Below are 18162 nucleotides of genomic sequence, written 5' to 3'. Positions count from 1 at the left end.
CACCCTCTGGTTCACCACTGCCACCCTCTGGTTCATCACAGCACCCTCTGGTTCACAACTGCACCTTCTGGTTCATCACAGCACCCTCTGGTTCCCCACTGCCACCCTCTGGTTCCCCACTGCCACCCTCTGGTTCATCACAGCACCCTCTGGTTCACAACTGCACTTTCTGGTTCATCACAGCACCCTCTGGTTCACCACTGCCACCCTCTGGTTCATCACTGCACCCTCTGGTTCACCACTGCCACCCTCTGGTTCATCTCTGTCACCCTCTAGTTCATCACTGCCACCCTCTGGTTCACCACTGACACCCTCTGTTTCACCACTGCCACCCTCTGGTTAATCACTGCCACCCTCTGGTTCATCACAGCACCCTCTGGTTCACCACTGCCACCCTCTGGTTCATCACTGTCACCCTCTGGTTCATCACGTCCACCCTCTGGTTCATCACAGCACCCTCTGGATCACCACTGCCACCCTCTGGTTCATCACTACCACCCTCTGGTTCATCTCTGTCACCCTCTGGTTCATCACTGCCACCCTCTGGTTCACCACTGCTACCCTCTGGTTCATCACTGCCACCCTCTGGTTCGCCACTGCCACCCTCTGGCTGATCACAGCCATCCTCTGGTTCCTCACAGCACCCTCTAGTTCACCACTGCCACCCTCTAGTTCATCACTGCCACCCTCTGGTTCATCACAGCTCCCTCTGGTTCACCACTGCCACCCTCTGGTTCATCACCGCCACCCTCTGGCTCATCACAGCACCCTCTGGTTCACCACTGCCACCCTCTGGTTCATCACTGCTGCCCTCTAGTTCATCATTGCCACCCTCTGGTTCATCACTGCCACCCTCTGGTTCAGCACAGCACCCTCTGGTTTACCACTGCCACCCTCTGGTTCACCACTGCCACCCTCTGGTTCATCACAGCACCCTCTGGTTCACAACTGCACCTTCTGGTTCATCACAGCACCCTCTGGTTCACCACTGCCACCCTCCGGTTCACCACTGCCACCCTCTGGTTCATCACAGCACCCTCTGGTTCACAACTGCACTTTCTGGTTCATCACAGCACCCTCTGGTTCACCACTGTAGATTATGGGGAGAAAGCACACCTGCCCCGCCTCAACCGGGGGCTGGTTAATGTGTTACTGAATTTGAGCTTCATCTCCGGCACCTGCTTCCTTATCTGTGTTCTGTAAGTGCTTCCTGTTGTGGTTTAATTTTTGTGACAGCCTGGAGCATTGTGCCAAACATGTAACTATTTTCTGACCCTGCTTCGAGGGTCAGAGCAGGGTCAGAAAATAGTTGCAAGTAGGCAACAACTCTGGAGGCGCCGCTCAGGAAGCACTTACAGGGCTACAGCAGGTGCCCAAGTTGAAGTTAATTTCTTTGTAACCATTTTGTAAATGGTTACAAAGAAATTACCTTCAACTTGGGCACCTGCTGTAACCCTGTAAGTGCTTCATGTACTTCAGTTTTTGAAAATCCACCCGCACGAGATTTCGCTGATTTTTCTGCAATTTCACGAGATTCGCGGACCGCGAAATTGCAGAAAATCCGCAAATTCCGTGAACGGAACGGATTTTACGTCCATGCTTAGTGACTTAGCACCAATGTACCTGGAGATGCAACAAAAGTTCCCAAGGCATACAGCTGCAGCGTCGGAAAAACAGAGAGATGCGACACTCCTGAGACCCTAAGGAGGCAATACGATATTCCCGCTGCATGCAGCGGACGGGTTGCGTCGAGTCCGGTCTGTAGGCGCAGCATTACGTCGAGTCTTCCTGACGGTTCCAGTTCACAGGTGATACGTGGGGAACACGTCTCGCACAAGTGCGATGCGTAGATCTTTGGGATGCAACAGCGATCGATGCTGCAGCATTGAGCGGTGTCGGTCCTCTTCAGCCGCGATCCCTGAATGCGTCGGTTGTTGCAGCGGCAACAGCCACTGCGATGATCTTCGCAGTGGCTCAGCGATGCGATGGAAATCCGTTTGCGCTTTGAGAAGCGCTTGTGAAACGTGCCGCAAGAAGAATGATGCAATGGGTTTTGCAGTTCTTTTGACACTTCTTCTTCCAGCTCCCAAACAGCAGCAATAACCTCCAGAGGCCCCACAACTGGATCAAGCACTCTAGGCAGGTTAGAACTCACACAGCAGAGTTCAGGGGAAGCTGTTTGTGAAGTCCTTTTGTTCCTGAAACTTCAAAACAGGAGGCCAGCTCTTCTCACGCCCTTCGAGATCTTCCTCAAGCAGGGGACACAGCACACAGCAAAGTCCTTCTCCTTTCCTTGGCAGAATAGCAACTGCATGTTAGCCCCAGAACACCCACAAGGGCAGTCCTTTTCTTCAGTTTCTCCAGCTCTTCTCCTCTGCAAAGGTTCCTCTTGAATTCCAGGATGATCTGAATTACAGGGGTTTCAGCTCTCATATTTATACCCCAAAAGTCATTGTTCTGTAGGTGTAAGAGGTCCTAGACCCAGTCCAAACCAGTTCTGGGTTCACTCTGCCAGTGCATAACTTCTTCCTTTGTTAGAATGGGCCAGGGCCATCAGACATACCACAGGGGGTGGAGCCAGCATTGTGGAAAACAGACACAGCCCTATTCAGGCGCAAGTGTTACTCCTCAAACCACTCCAAATGAAGATCAGCCTATTCAGCCTGGTGCTGACTCACCCAGACTCCTGGAGCCACCGCAGCCCATGTCACTCTCAAATCAGACAGTCAATCCACAAACAGGAGAGGCACACAGAAAGGTTGAACAAGAAAATAGTCACTTTCTAATAGTGCTATTTTAAAAAACATTCTTCCTAAAAGATGTGTTATTAGATTCTGAGTTCAGGGATACCAGACTTATCTTATCTTACTCCTATGGGAAGATATGCTTGTAAAACTGTTACACAGCATTCCCCATTCTGTCCTATGGGCAAGATAGCCTTTCAATAGTGAAAAACGAAATTCACAGTATTCCACTATCAGGGCATGTTACACACACCAGTATATGTCCTACCCTACCTTTCACATACACCTCACCCTGCCCAGGTGGGTACCATGGGCCTACCATAGGGGTATCCTATATGTAAGAAAAGGGAAAGGTCAGGCCTGGCAAGTAGGTGCACTGGCCAGGTCAACATGGTCAACATGGCAGTTAGCAAACCACGCACAGGCACTGCAGTGGCAGGCCTGAGACATATCTTTAGGGCTACTCATGTGGGTGGCACAATCAGTGCGGCAGGCACACTAGGAGCATTTGAATTACCAGCCCTGGCACACTCAGTGCACTTTACTAGGGACGTACTGGTAAGACAAATATCCCAATAATAGATAGCTAATCACCATAGCAATTTACACATAGAGCATTTGCACTTTAGTACTGATCAGCAGTGGAAAAGTGCCCAGGAAAAACAAAGGAGGAAGAATCAAAAAGTTTGGGGATAACCCTGAAAAAAGGGCCATTTCCAACAGTACGATTTACAAAAGTATGCAAAGGTGCTGAGTGTTCTTCAGTGGTTTCTACCTTTAGAAACCACAGCATAATTTTGTTGTATCAGTAATTCTGTGTTACAAGAGTAATGTAGAGTTTTGAAAAATATCTATGATTCCACTGGTGGAATTAAAAATTCTGCCCAGGCATACTAAAAATACCTTACGAATATTCCTGAAATGAACAGAACAGCATACACCACTAGAACAGCGTTTAAATTCATACTGCAATGTGAACCGTTTGTGAGTCATCCATAAAATATACCTTCTTCAACAATGTATAATGTTTCAAAGTTTTCATTGAACTTCTGGGAATAAAAATCTGCGCCTTATAGAACTTATGTTTAGAAAGAAATTGTTGATAGCACTACATGATAAATCTTTAATGTAAGCATGTGCAGAAAAATCTGCAGGTGCATAATTTATCATAACAATAAGCTTTCAATTTTCTTACATATTTTCTAGGACTTTGATATAAGCCACAACCTTCTTGTAATGTACGTTTTCAACTCACACTAGTGGCATAAATTAAATTCTGTTTGCATTTAAAACTTTACTGGTAGTTACACTACACACCATATAACTTTCACCATACTGAATCAGACGTGTCTCTAGGGCACCACTGTTTCTATTTCATACATGAATATATGTACATATATTGAACATATGCACTATATGTTTATGGGCCTTTTGCTACCTATTTAGTGGTCTTTTTACTACCTACTTTGTTTTCTAAAATGATGTTGCAGTTTAAACAGCAATTTGAGGGGAAATTTCTTGGATGACTTTATTAGAGAGGTTATTTGAGATGTCATCAGCAATATCATCAATAATTTCATTTAACATGCCATGAGTGATGTAATATGCAAGTTCATAAACACTGCATGAGGGGTGGACATGTCACCTGACCTACATACAAATGCAAACACACTCCAGCAGGTTTTAAGGCTTTTTTGTATACACACACAGTGCCACCAAATTCCATTCTGGCTGCCATCTGGATCACACTGACCTCACACTTTGACTAACAGCTCAGAGCTAATAATGTTGCCTATTCCCATGTGGCCTGTGCCTCCAAGTGCTTGTTACAGGCACCACACAGTCAGCGACGCTGTTAGCAGGATATAAGTCCTCTTGTGGGCTTTGGAGCTGTTTGGAGAACTATATGGCATATTTCCATGCTTCTCATATTGTAGCAGAGTGCTAGTGCATCAGCATGCCAAACTCCACAAACTGGGCATGTGTTAGTCGAAACATTGTTCACTACAGCATTGACGTGCACTTTCGTTGCTCATCACTCCAAGAGTGTGAACTAAGGGTGGGCGTAAAATCCGTTTCGCGAGCGAATTTGCGGATTTTCCGCAATTTCGCGATCCGTGAATCTCGCGAAATCGCGGTAAAATCCGCGAATCAGGGGGACGAATTTTCAGCCAAGCAAGGGTTACAGCAGCAGGTGCAAAAGTTGAACCTAATTTCTTTGTAACCTTTTACAAAAGGGTTACAAACAAATTAACTTCAACTTGGACATCTGCTGCTAATTGCTTCCTGGCGCCTCGTTGCCTACTTGCAACTTTTCTCTGACCCTGCTCTGACCCTTGAAGCAGGGTCAGAGAATAGTTACAAGTAGGCAACGAGGCACCTGTCCAAGGAATTAAACCTCATCAGGAAGCATTTACAGATATAAAAAACAGGAAGAAGGGCGAGGATGGCAAAAACACCCATTTTGAGTTGTCAGGAGGGGTTAAACTAAAAGAGACCTTTACAGCACAATTTTCATTTGCATTTTGCTAAAAATAAAAACCTGAATGTTCTGTAGGGGCAACTCAGGAATCTGGCCCTTCAGAGATCCGGCCTCTCTTTCTTTCTCTCGTCCTCTCTCTTTCCCTCTCTTTCTCTCTCTTTCTATCTATCTATCTATCTATCTATCTATCTATCTATCTATCTATCTATCTATCTCTCTCTCCCTCTCCCTTAAACGACTGCATGGGTAACCTCGCTATGCAAGCGGCTCGCGAAGACGCAAAAATCCCCGCGAACACGCAAAAAACCTCGCGAACACGCAAAAAACCCCACGAACACGAAAAAACCAAAAATCCGCAAATTCGCACAAATTCACGAATTTTGCGGATCGCAAATTTGCAAATTCTCAAAATTCGAAGATCGCAAATTTGCAAAATTCGCCCATGCTTAGTGTGAACCAGCACAGTGGAGACAATTCTGCACACCTTCACACCTTTAATGTGATTGGAGAAAAATGCAGGCAGGGTACATATGGACAAATAGCCACTGTGTAATTGGTTGAGACTTTTTTAGCAAGGCAGTCAGAAAATCATGATGTGTCAGACATGAAGCACTTAATAGAAGAACATGTAAATTTAGCAAACTCCTTGATAGCTGCTGAAGAGGTCTTTCTTCTGGGGTTTGAGTCTGTCCCCAGATGCCTAAATATATGTTTCTGCATCAAGGCACTGAGTTACCAGCCCCATTAGCTCTTTTTGAATTGATTGATGTTGAAAGAGTTTAGCCCTGAATGTCATAATAGTAGCTTGTAATAATACTTTGTTTTTTATATAGCTAATAGTACCACCGTTTATTACGTTCACATGGTTGTAAATAGCAGGCACCATTGTTAATCAATTTGATTCTATTCAATTTATAAACCTGTGTTGGAAGGTGGTTTTATTAGTAGGTGCGGGTAGGTATCCAATAACTAGTAATAACACCACAATCACAAATAAGATCCAGTCAAGTGCTCAATAAATGAATCCTTGCTCAACCCTTGGTAGCTTGGTTGTGAGCAGACAGTCTTAATTTAGGAGACAGGTGTGTAAAGCATTCAAAAACCCCAATACATTAAAAAAGTAAGACAGAACACACAATATAAATCTGTTAGAAATGGAATTTCTGGTTGGCTAGGGCATATGCCTAAGCCAGGCAGAAACCACCACTCTAATCAGGGTAAGAGAGTTACACACCAAAGATAGCCCCTGATCACCCCCTTGGTAGCTTGGCAGAGCAGTCAGGCTTATCTCAAAGGCAATGTGTAAAGGATTTGTGCAACATACCCACCCAGCAGCGACACACTAGGCACACCACAAAAGACATTCGACACAAGGCTATGTAAAAATAGCCTTTGTGTTACTCATAAAACACATTAGAATGTAATCACATATCTACACTGTGCCACCTGGCACTTAGGTATCACTTTACAAGGGATTATATACATTACAGGGCCAATCGGGCCACTGTCTTAACCATCAGTATTTATCTGTTAACAAGAAGTAACCAGTAATCACTGGTCAAGGTGCTCCTAGCATAAACATATTAGGCTTAAACATATTAGGCATACCTTCTAAATTGGCACTAGTACACTGTAATCATTCATAAGGTGCACACATCACCTCTGGGCCTTACGCCCAACAAAAACATAAAGGTGAACGCCAGGCTGTCTGGCATCCTCGGGGGCTTGTCCTGGGTGTCCCCGCAATGCCCTTTGCCCAAAAGTCAGGGCTCCCCCTACTATGTGCTCTTCAAGCAGCTGCCCGCGATCTTGTGGTGCAGCTATGAACACCAATCCTTGCCCCCAAACTCAGGGTAGCACAAAAGAGACACCAGACAGTCTCGATCCCCGAGGGGGGATGGAAGCCAACCCCTTGCTCCCCCTCTTCTGCCCCAGCCCAGAATGGGTAATGCTCCCGCCCTCACGGCGATTGGAGCTCAATGCCAGGAAGCTCAGCCCCACTCACTATTCCTTGGGGGCTGAGCGGTTCTGCTCCCAACCCTCCTGTAGCGGGTGCCTCAACTTCGGCTTCAGCAGTAGGTCGAGGACACAAGGGGAACGTCGGCCAGCTCCACACGAAGCAGAGTCTCCATCGACTGCACTCCTTACGGGTCTCCTCCTCGTCTTCCTGCCAGCAGTGGGCCCCGCCAACAACCAGGTTGGAGAAGCACGTCTGCCTTACAGTTCGTGATGTGGCAGTCCTCGCCGTGTTCCACAGAAAGAGCACACTTCTTCAAAGCTGCCAAGGTTACAGATTGCTTATGTGTGACATTTCCATAATTTCAATGTAATTATGAGTGACATTCAACGTCTATGAGTGACACTTTCTCAAGATCAAAATCTCCCAAAATTTAACATACATTTTTGTGTGCAACTTTCCTTCTTTTTGCTATTTTTCTCCCACCTAGTTCCACGGTCTACTCTAGATGCACCCTGTGGGTACTTGTATTAAGGCTACCTCCTTGTCTTGGACCATGCCCCTGGTTCCAATGCCTGCTATGGGTGCTGCTAGTGGTCACCCTCATGTTGCTGGTGAGATGCTAGATTTGGGTTATTGAAGATTATGGTATCCAATATCAAAACATTCCTCAAGGGGCAGCAGCTCTCGGGCTGAGCTGAGAGCTAATACTATAAAATCTACAAAGAGCTGCATTTCAACTAGTCGTTGCTAGGTGTCCCTCAAGTCAAATGCTTTTGCATTTGATTCATGAGGAACACTTAGTAACGACTAGTGGAACTGCAGCTTCATGAAAGGGTTTCAATGCTTTTGCATTTGTCTCGTGAGGGACACCTGGTAACGACTAGTGGAAATGCAGCTTGATGAAATAATTTCAATGCTTTTGCATTTGAATTGTGAGGGACACCTAGTAACGACTAGTTAAACTGCAGCTCTTTGTAGACTTATTTTGATATTGGGTACTATAATATTCACTGCCCACTGCTAATCTCGTCCCATAATGCTTTGCAGGGCCTTTGATTGGGATTGTATTTTTGTCCATAACTGTGCACGGGGTAGTCCTAAGAGGATGGGACCACCACCGAATCGTTCAGCAAGATTTGCTATTTGTTAGCATCTGCTTGGTTCTCTCCCTAGGTTAGGGAGGATCCCAAAATCATGACCTCTCTCACTGCTTGCTAAATTTTCATTTTCACTTTTGTGAAATGACTATATGCATTTCAGCATGTAAAGACAGAGATACTTGTTATTTTACCAAAAGAATATGAGGTCTCTGTTTTATAAATGAAGCGGAATTCATGGAGTTTTTGGTGTAGTGGTACTCCGCCAAATGCGCCCACCCTTAATCAGGACCTTCATGCTGTAACTTAGGGGATCATTACGAAGGCATAGCTATCGATTTGATCGTTACGCCATTGTGATGAGAAATATCCACCGCCATATTAGGATGGTGGTGGGTATCGCGGCGGATATAAAGTCCGTCTGCCGCTTTTCCACCAGTGGCAATTGTTACGATTGCCTGCAGGGTGGAGCTGGGCCACTAATATGGTGGCTGTGCCTAGCAGGCACGGTCCACCCTTTTTTGGATCAGGGTATATGACAGGCCTTTCCATTGCGGCAATGCTGCCATGGAAAGGCAAAAACAACAGGTGATGGACCGAATGTGGATCAATGTCACACACTCACCCCAGTCCAAAGATCTGGGCCCAAATCCATCGTTTTTTTGCACTCCACACCACCCTGGGTTAGACAATGGCGATATGCAAATCAGCTCTGACCCTGTGCCCCATGGGAACAGTCCAGTCCGAACTACAAAAGCCATGTCCTTCCCAGAACGGAATCAAGCATCCGAGGACCGGACCGGTTTCGAGGTAACACCTCTCATCAGCCCGGCTAGCTTGACTCCAGTGGTGTGGAGTGCCTGGGACCCACGTCTGGGCATCCCCAGCGCACTTAGGGCGGAATATGCAAAAACAACAGGTGATGGACCGAATGTGGATCAATGTCACACACTCACCCCAGTCCAAAGATCTGGGCCCAAATCCATCGTTTTTTTGCACTCCACACACCCTGGGTTAGACAATGGCGATATGCAAATCAGCTCTGACCCTGTGCCCCATGGGAACAGTCCAGTCCGAACTACAATAGCCATGTCCTTCCCAGAACGGAATCAAGCATCCGAGGACCGGACCGGTTTCGAGGTAACACCTCTCATCAGCCCGGCTAGCTTGACTCCAGTGGTGTGGAGTGCCTGGGACCCACGTCTGGGCATCCCCAGCGCACTTAGGGCGGAATATGCAAAAACAACAGGTGATGGACTGAATGTGGATCAATGTCACACACTCACCCCAGTCCAAAGATCTGGGCCCAAATCCATCGTTTTTTTGCACTCCACACCACCCTGGGTTAGACAATGGCGATATGCAAATCAGCTCTGACCCTGTGCCCCATGGGAACAGTCCAGTCCGAACTACAAAAGCCATGTCCTTCCCAGAACGGAATCAAGCATCCGAGGACTGGACCGGTTTCGAGGTAACACCTCTCATCAGCCCGGCTAGCTTGACTCCAGTGGTGTGGAGTGCCTGGGACCCACGTCTGGGCATCCCCAGCGCACTTAGGGCGCAATATGCAAAAACAACAGGTGATGGACCGAATGTGGATCAATGTCACACACTCACCCCAGTCCAAAGATCTGGGCCCAAATCCATCGTTTTTTTGCACTCCACACCACCCTGGGTTAGACAATGGCGATATGCAAATCAGCTCTGACCCTGTGCCCCATGGGAACAGTCCAGTCCGAACTACAAAAGCCATGTCCTTCCCAGAACGGAATCAAGCATCCGAGGACCGGACCGGTTTCGAGGTAACACCTCTCATCAGCCCGGCTAGCTTGACTCCAGTGGTGTGGAGTGCCTGGGACCCACGTCTTGGCATCCCCAGCGCACTTAGGGCGGAATATGCAAAAACAACAGGTGATGGACCGAATGTGGATCAATGTCACACACTCACCCCAGTCCAAAGAACTGGGTCCAAATCCATCGTTTTTTTGCACTCCACACCACCCTGGGTTAGACAATGGCGATATGCAAATCAGCTCTGACCCTGTGCCCCATGGGAACAGTCCAGTCCGAACTACAAAAGCCATGTCCTTCCCAGAACGGAATCAAGCATCCGAGGACCGGACCGGTTTCGAGGTAATACCTCTCATCAGCCCGGCTAGCTTGACTCCAGTGGTTTGGAGTGCCTGGGACCCACGTCTGGGCATCCCCATCGCACTTAGGGCGGAATATGCAAAAACAACAGGTGATGGACCGAATGTGGATCAATGTCACACACTCACCCCAGTCCAAAGATCTGGGCCCAAATCCATCGTTTTTTTGCACTCCACACACCCTGGGTTAGACAATGGCGATATGCAAATCAGCTTTGACCCTGTGCCCCATGGGAACAGTCCAGTCCGAACTACAAAAGCCATGTCCTTCCCAGAACGGAATCAAGCATCCGAGGACCGGACCGGTTTCGAGGTAACACCTCTCATCAGCCCAGCTAGCTTGACTCCAGTGGTGTGGAGTGCCTGGGACCCACGTCTGGGCATCCCCAGCGCACTTAGGGCGGAATATGCAAAAACAACAGGTGATGGACCGAATGTGGATCAATGTCACACACTCACCCCAGTCCAAAGATCTGGGCCCAAATCCATCATTTTTTTGCACTCCACACCACCCTAGGTTAGACAATGGCGATATGCAAATCAGCTCTGAACCTGTGCCCCATGGGAACAGTCCAGTCCGAACTACAAAAGCCATGTCCTTCCCAGAACGGAATCAAGCATCCGAGGACCGGACCGGTTTCGAGGTAACACCTCTCATCAGCCCGGCTAGCTTGACTCCAGTGGTGTGGAGTGCCTGGGACCCACGTCTGGGCATCCCCAGCGCACTTAGGGCGGAATATGCAAAAACAACAGGTGATGGACTGAATGTGGATCAATGTCACACACTCACCCCAGTCCAAAGATCTGGGCCCAAATCCATCGTTTTTTTGCACTCCACACCACTCTGGGTTAGACAATGGGGGATCATTACGAAGGCATAACTATCGATTTTATTGTTACGCCATTGTGATGAGAAATATCCACCGCCATATTAGGATGGTGGTGGGTATCGCGGCGGATATAAAGTCCGTCTGCCGCTTTTCCACCAGTGGCAATTGTTACGATTGCCTGCAGGGTGGAGCTGGGCCACTAATATAGTTGTGGTGCCTAGCAGGCACGGTCCACCCTTTTTTGGATCAGGGTATATGACAGGCCTTTCCATTGCGGCAATGCTGCCATGGAAAGGCTGGCGCGGATTGGCTCTGGGGGCCCGTTGCGGGCCTTCTCTGTGGGGGTGTGGGGAGGGGTGCACTGCTGCAGTTCCCTACACAAAGTGGCAGACACTGTGGGCTGCCTGTCACCTGTTGCAGGAAAATGCTGTGATTATTATTTTACCATTGCGGACAGTGCTGCAGCCAGCAGCACCGTGGGCAATGGTAAAAGTCCAGGATGCGCCCGTCAGTATGGCGGGCGCATCCTAATTGGCCTGGTGGGACCACCGCACGTCTGGTGGGCGGTCACATCACCATTATGATGGCGGGCGGACTAATGTCCGCCCGCCATCATAATGAGCCCCATAGTCCTGAGTGGATGAATATCACACTTGTATGCGATTTCTCAAACACAGTCTTATTGTGCCAAACATAGGTTACTCCTGTTTACAGGTGTAGGTCAATCCAGTAAGAACATTTTCTTTGAAAATCAGGATCTGTGTACTCGAGTGATCCGGTTTCTGCATGGTAAAATGGCTCAGTGAGTGGAGGCACTCGCAAACATCAGCGGGTGAGACCTTCCTTCCATACTTCCTCACCTTTATTGTTAGTCTGCAAATGGAATGGACTATTTCTTAGCACCTGTTAGTCACCTGAGGGGAACTAACATTGGGAGGCATCGCAGCTGCATGATCGCGCACTGCCATTAGCATGTGTATTATATTAATATACAGGCTGGTACTGGTACTTACTTGGACTGGGGATGAGAGTCTGGAGGATGGTGGCGCTCCAATAATTGCTTTGCAGGATATTCACAATCAGTGTGCAAGGCTGGCTGCAGGCTGACTCAGGCCATGGGACACTATGGGCTGTGGCAATTCGAGGTTGTGGCCCGGCCCACATCCAATGATAGTCGTCCGTCCAGGCTGTCCAGGGAGAGTAAAACACCTGAGATTATGGATCGGAATGTTGCACGATGGCAAAACATTCACCCCCAGTCACAGATCTGGGTTTAATATATCGTTATTTTGCTCACCAAGCCACCCCAGTTCATATATGGGAACAGTCCAGCCCGAACTGCCAAGCAATGTCTTCCCTGGACCGAAATCAAGCATCCTAGGACTGGTTTCTGGCACAGGGTCAAGACTGATTTGCATACGGCCATGTCTGAACTGGGGTAGCGTGGTGAGCAAAATAGCGATGGATTAAACCCAAATCTGTGACTGGGGGTGAATGCTTTGCCAATGTGCAACATTCCGTCCATCATCTTATGTGTTTTGCTGTTCGCCCTATGTGGGAAGGGTATGCCTAGACGTGGGTCCCGTGCTCACTACGCCACTGGAGTCAAGCTATCCTGGCTGATGACGGCTGATAGCTAGATACCGGTCCTAGGATGCTTGATTCCGGTCCAGGGAAGACATGACTTGGCATTTCGGGCTGGACTGTTCCCATGAGGCACAGGGTCAAGACTGATTTACATATGGCCATGTCTGGACTGGGGTTGTGTGGTGAGCAAAATAAGGATGGATTAAACCCAGATCTGTGACTGGGGGTAAATGTTTTGCCAATGTGCAACATTCCGTCCATCATCTTGTGTGTTTTGCTGTTCGCCCTATGTGGGAAGGGTATGCCAAGACGTGGGTCCTGAGATCACTACACCACTGGAGTCAAGCTATCCTGGCTGATGACAGCTGATAACCAGAAACCGGTTCTAGGATACTTGATTTCGGTCCAAGGAAGACATGGCTTGGCAGTACGGGCTGGACTGTTCCCATGAGGCACAGGGTCAAGACTGATTTGCATATGGCCATGTCTGAACTGGGGTGGCGTGGTGAGCAAAATAACGATGGATTAAACCCAGATCTGTGACTGGGGGTGAATGTTTTGCCAATGTGCAACATTCTGTCCATCATCTTGTGTGTTTTGCTGTCCAGGGAGAGTCCCAAGAAGGGCGCCCAGTGACAGAGTGTCCTGGCTGCCCCTGACTCCTCTCCGTATATGGTCTCCTTCAGCTGAAATAATAATTAAATTTGGCGGGGATAATTAAATAGCCCGCAAACCAGTAGTCGCAAGCCACCTTCTTCCACAACAAGCTAAACCCCTGCTCCAGCAGCAGGATGTGACGTCCCCGCAGCAACGGCATGGACACAATCTAGCTGAGCCCTCCATGACGTCAGGAACCACGCAGCGGGGAATCACAAGAAAGATATAAATGATGCACTAAGGGGCGAGTGTTAGCCAGCCAGCAGCCTTATCCTTGCCCAAGACTGGAGCAGCACTCGCACAGCACGGGTTGTGTGCTGCCAGCTGCCATACTTAACAGTTAGTCTCCTAAAGGGGAGTGATTCAATTACGGACTGTGGAGGCTGGAATCAGAAATAGCACCTCTATAGTAAGTTGCCTCCCAGACCATATATTGACATGATTTAATGCATAAGTATCTGAAATATTATCCCTAGTATGGTTCTTTCATTAACCTCTTTTTACCTGTAAACATTTTATGGATGAAGTTATTTTTCAAGAATCTATGCTTCCAAATTAATAAATTGCAGCCCTTCACAGTTAATGAACATTCTTACACTAGGACTACTTTCATTTCTTTGTATTCAAAGGTAATTTTCCATTAATACATAAATAAAAACAGACATTTATATGTACAAACACTTCACTGTATTGACATTTAACCTAGAAATATAGATAAATTACAGATTTTACTGACATGAAAGGTGGAAAAGTAAAACACAGTTTGTGTGACAAAGTACAAAAACTTAAATAGTCACAGGTGTCTAACATTTTGTGGTGACATAACATAGATTGTAAACATCTGTGACTTATATCATTATTGCTTCATGATAGTAAAAAGTACGAATATTGCTTGAAAAGGGGTTGTGTGTCCTTTTTGTTATGTACTGGGACCTGGTAACATTATGTCCTCTAACGTTTTCATGTACTGGTGTTATTTACCCGTCCTGGTAAGGTCAGATTTATTCGTGGGTGGCTTGAAGTAGCACCCTTCCTTGTGCTTAATACTCAGTGCCTTGTGTGCACTTATAAATAGTTCAACTGGACTCTTGACCTTAGAATGTAAAACGCCGATGTATTTCCACCTTCATGTATGGCCTTCAACTGTGTTTTGGTGGAAGGTCTTCTTCAGGGTCATAATTTCTTAGTATGGACACTGTGAATATATTAATTGAAATATTCATTATACTATGTTGTCACGTGCAGTTTTTTGTTTTTTAAAAGTGAAAGTGTTGTGTTTTTAGAACATACCGTGTATTCTTATTGACGTTGACCTAGCAACTGGGGTTGGAGCTAGATACTTCGCGGAAGGGAATCTTCACTGTTGTACTCGAAAGGGCGAAGCACCACTTCTTTTCTTTCTTTTATCCTATAAAATTGAAAGGAGGAAACAAAAATGGGTGATGGCCTGATGTTTATTGCTTAAGCATTCTTCTTGACAGAAAACAGTGCATGCATAGAGGTCGGGTCGTCTTCCATGTATTGTATTTAAAGGCATCTATAGTAGTGAGTGCTTGCCCGGTGGGCTGCAGAATTCTGCTGGGAATCTACAATTCAAACACGGTGTAATAAGCTACAGTGCATCATGCTTATTTAAGGTCTGTGGAATGTTTTGTAGTCTCTGCAAGCCGATTATCACCTTCTCATGAGTGTGCCTCAGTGTAATGCCTCTATGTGATACTCTCCAGTGCGGAACATTTATTTGGGATCTAAGGTGTATTTTAAGGTACCAAGAAGTCGATATATGTCTCCTCCTGTGTGTTACCCAATTTTTGTGCCTCGAGTCTAGGCCTGGGCGGAAAACTGCGCTCCGCTTGCGTAGTTTGCATAGTTTGCGCAACTATGCACTATGCGAATTGCACGTAGCACTATGCAAAAACACGTAACGTAGCGTAGTTGTCATTTTTTGCTCGCTCGTGGTCCTCAACATCAAATTGGTGACTGCGAGCGAGCAAAATGACATTCCAGTGAGACTTTTTCCTCGTTCGCGATCAGCAACATCAAGTTGCCAATCTCGATCGTGGAAAATAAACCTCCCTGTGAGATTCTCAAGGCAAGGAGGTCAGGTTTCTCATTGCGGGTGGTCGCGTATGCTCGTGACCACTCGTGATGAGAAACTACTAGTCGGCGTTGAGAAAGCTTCCGCTCGGGTAAAAATCTACTCGAGTGGCAGAAAACGACCACTTGCACTATGCAAGATGCCGTTTGCAATGATTGCACAGTGCGGACAAGCATCTGGCACTGTGCAATCATTGCGAACAGCATTTCCCTACCACACTACGCAGTTCACATAGTGCTACGCGTAGCTCGCATAGTGCGAAGTGCACTTTACGTAGCTACGCTTAGCGCTACTATGCAATCTACACCCAGGGTTACTCGAGTCACATGTTTAATTAAAGGTACCCAGTGAGTTTTAGTGCTGACTTGAAGTTACTCAGGTTGGCTGCCAGGGTGACCATTTTCTTCACTTCGCCTAACACTCGACTATCAGCACGTCTTCGTATTCTGAGCCCTTATACTTCCTGGTTTTGTTCTTCGGAGGTGGGCGTGGTCAAGCACTGCTGTGCTTATGAAGCGTTTCTGAGTCAACATAGGTAGCGGGCTCTGCCTGTCCTATGCCTGACTTTCTGTATGTGAGTTGCCATGGTAACATAGAATATATGTCACTGCGCAATTGGGCAGGCAGCTTATTGGTTGCAGTGGGCTCCACAGATTAATTTTTTGAGCGCTGCTATATTCTTGGGCCTCCTCCGGGTAAACTGAAGTGTCCTCTTTTGGCCGTCCTTTGCCTGACCCACTCGAAATTAAATGTCAAGGTGCAGATAGGTGTGTCATATTCTGAATTAAGTCATTCGACAAGATGGTAGCACTAGACTCTAAAGATTTAAGGCAGTATCATGAATTTTAGGTCATTGTACACTTGCTTGCCATACTGTCTGCGTGTCAGTGCGCAGTCGGTTGTTTACCTCAATGCTTCTTGTTGAGATCGTTTCTCCAATTTAATGTTGTTCTGTTGTCATCGGGACCCACAGTTTGAATTCATTGTCGTAATTGTGTTCTGGTGAATATGGTTCAATGAATCGTTCACTACGCTTCTAGGGGCTTGGTCTGAGTGACGAATTGCTTATACATGTGAGGTGCAGAATGGACCTCAAATGTTCCCTAGTGTGCGCAGACAGGTTGTCAACTCCTGTAAAGTGGATTGGACGGACAAGGAGTGTACCAATATCTCGGCTGATATAGGTCTATTCAGGGGCAGTTCTGAAAATGGGCGAGTCTCGTTCACAAGCAGTACATTATTTCACTCAACTCATTGAGTCCGTTTTTCGGTGGTACACAGTCGTAGAATTGTTTAAGCTTCAAAACTAGATAGAAGGGAGTGGGAACATCTGCCCTTTACATGTTTGAGCACAGTCCATCGTATGTCTAATGGTCCATGCCCTTTCCCTTTGAAGTGTCTGTCCATCGGTGCGTTTTGGGCCGTGCATTTGATTCTGGACCTGTGTTGGGTGATCCGCTTTTTCACAGCCTGGGTGGTCTTGCCAATGTATGCAAGCTGACAGGGGCATACGACGCAGTAATTTACATTGGATGTGTTACAGTTGGTGAATTCTTCATGTACTGTAATTCGTCCTTTGTAGTCAAAAAAGTCTTGAGAAATAACTTCATCTATAAAATGTTTACAAGTAAAAAGAGATTAATGATAGAACTGTACCAGGGATAATATTCCAGACCCTTATGTTTTAAATCTTGTCAATTGATGGTCTGGGAGGCAACATACTATAGATAAGATACTTAACAGTTAGGCAGCACTTCTGTGCGTGTCAAGTGGTACTTGGCAGGACTGCTTCTTGGTTCAAGACAGGGAAATTAACAGTGCCGAGGGCACAAGGCAGATGGAGGCAGAGGGAGCACTCCACATGCTAAGGAATAAGCCCACACAAAGGCTTGGGGTTTGAGCATGGCTTTCCACGTCCTCACAAGAGCCCCGCCCACAACCAGGCAGAATCCGCCTGGCTTCTGGCAGCCTCCCCAAAGCAGCGGGACCCGCCCCAATGGTGTCAGCAGACCCCAGGCGAATGGGACCTGCGGGGCTCTCTATTTCCTCACGGGACCCCTACCTAGATCAGGCTTCCTTCTTCCTGACTTGTGGTTCGGCCACAGTGCTCGTTTGCGAGAAAAGTTGGAACCCCTTCTCGGGCTCCAGAAATACAATTGCAAAGTGCTCACCACACGCTGATACAGATGAGTCCACGCCAGGGGCTCAACATCTAGGACTGTTGTCTTGCTCCAAGCCCAAGTCCAGGGCAATCAGGCCAGAGCACTCAGCCTGCCTGGCAGAATGCTGGTTCCAGGCAGGCAGCCATGCAGGCCAGCACAAGGGACAGAGGGGCAGTCCTCCTCTGAGCAACAAAGTTCCATGGCGCTTCCTCCTGGCTCACTGCAGCCCACTCAGTGTCTCATTTTCAGTCCCAAGTAAGCACAAAAAAAAGCCCCTCACATGAGGTTACAGCCCCAATACTTATACCAGTCAGTGTCTTTGTGCTCCCCCTGGCACAGGGCTCTGCACCTGGTCCAAACCATTTCTGGGGGGGCACATAGAAACATCTTTACAT

The sequence above is a fragment of the Lissotriton vulgaris genome, chromosome 5 (assembly GCF_964263255.1).
Source record: "Lissotriton vulgaris chromosome 5, aLisVul1.2, whole genome shotgun sequence".
NCBI classification, from domain to species: domain Eukaryota; kingdom Metazoa; phylum Chordata; class Amphibia; order Caudata; family Salamandridae; genus Lissotriton; species Lissotriton vulgaris.
This window is presented reverse-complemented; position numbering follows the sequence as displayed.